Source organism: Sceloporus undulatus, unplaced genomic scaffold, assembly GCF_019175285.1.
Source record: "Sceloporus undulatus isolate JIND9_A2432 ecotype Alabama unplaced genomic scaffold, SceUnd_v1.1 scaffold_19, whole genome shotgun sequence".
NCBI classification, from domain to species: Eukaryota; Metazoa; Chordata; class Lepidosauria; order Squamata; family Phrynosomatidae; genus Sceloporus; species Sceloporus undulatus.
This window is the reverse complement of record NW_024802941.1, coordinates 2,308,881-2,310,779: the sequence shown is the minus strand read 5'-3', so window position 1 is coordinate 2,310,779 and position 1,899 is coordinate 2,308,881.

Below are 1,899 nucleotides of genomic sequence, written 5' to 3'. Positions count from 1 at the left end.
ATTATTATTATTATTATTATTATTATTATTATTATTATTATTATTTCTATAGCCCTGTAGATTTGCACAGTGCTGTACTGTACATAAAAACAATAAATATAAAAGAGTAAACCTGCCTATGGCGTACAATCTAAGAAATAGTAGGATAATACATATAAAATACATAGCAATACAGGAAATGATTCAATAAGACAGGCAACAGAAGAACATCAAATAGCAAGTGACAATCATGCAATGCCTGGGAATGCTTCTCTGAACAGGATGTTCAACTCCGTTTTGAAGCTGGTTAAAGAAGTGATGGCTCTTGCTCGTGGGGGAAGAAGGTTCCAGGAGTGAGGGGCAGCGAGTGAAAGGGGGCAAATCCTAGATGGGGCAGAGGAAATCCTGGGCTGGGACACCAGAGCGGAGGGCCCAAGTGGGAAGGTGAGGAGAAATAAGGTCTGATAAGTAAGGAGGGGCCAGCCCATGGAGGGCTTTAAACGTTGACAGCAGGAGCTTATACTGAATAGGGAAAGGGAGGAGGAGCCAGTGAAGGGATGCCAACAAAGGAGAGACATGGTCAGAGCAGTGGGCCGATGTGATCATGAGTGCAGCTGAATGCTGGACAGAGATTAAAGGACGGAGGTGAGAAAGAGGAAGCCCAGCCAGGAGGACGTTACAGTAATCAAGTCGTGAGATCACTAGGGCATGGACCAGAATCTTGGCAGTAGAGGCGGAGAGATATGGTCGGATGCATATATTTAAGTAAATAATAAATACATTTATTTATTTATGGTAGCAAACACTTGAAATAAAAAATAATAATGTAATTTATATTAATGTAATAAATGCTTTAATTAAACAAATGCATTGTTCATTGCAGGGTGAAGAACATTGTGGCCTTCCAAATGTCATGCCTTCCAACATTTCACACATGTGGCCAAGTGATATCAGAATGTGGTGAAGGTGGCAGACATTATCAGTAAGGAAAAACACACAAGCTAGGATAGAGTGCAGCAGTTTGCTTTTGCTTGAGCCTACTGGGAAGGGCAAGATAGGGTCTCCCTCCTCCCCCCCCCCCCCCCCCCGCCCATGAAATTAACTGAGTGAAAACTACTGCACTTTGTTTCAGCAACTGAAGTATACTGAGTGGGAGAAGAAGAGAGAAACTGGGACATTTTTAAAGAAGCTGAAAAAGGGGGATGACAGAAGATTAATTCCAAGTGTCCTTGTCAAATCTGGAAAGCTGAAGAGTAGAAAATGTTTGGGCTTACAATTTACATCAGTCCTACCAAACATGGGTAATGCTGGAGGGATTGTGATAAATGGTCTAAAACATCTGGAAGGTCGAAATTCCCTTGCCTTTTTTATTGCCTTTACAATTTTAGAAGTATGGTGTGATGCTGAATATGTCTACTCAGAAGTAATTGTCATTGAGGTCTTAGAAATAATTCCCAAATTCATAAATTATCACATGTCTTTATTGCTAGTTTTGGTCCCTTAGCTTCCATATTCTCCCCATCCTAAATCTGCCATCAGTCCATGAGTTAGGCTGCCTTTTTATGACCTTTATGAAGCTTTAAATTGTTACCCCTGGAGGCTGCTATTTTATGAGAACCTGTACATGGGCTTCAGATCACCTTGCTTTTGGAGTAATTTTCTCCTGACTAATACATGTCCTTCCCCACCTGACTCACTAATGACAACAAAGTGGTCCATACAAACAGCTTACAACATCAGCATGGCACCCATAACTTGCAACCCTGTCTTATAAACATGCCTGCATTGTAAACTGTGTCACTAGAGTCTGTTCCCTCTCAAAATAAAATGAATATGAACAGGGCTGGGGTGCAGAGCTGAACCTAAAGAAACAACATGAGCCCTCCCACCCCAACCACAAGCTGCTGGTGAATGTAGATG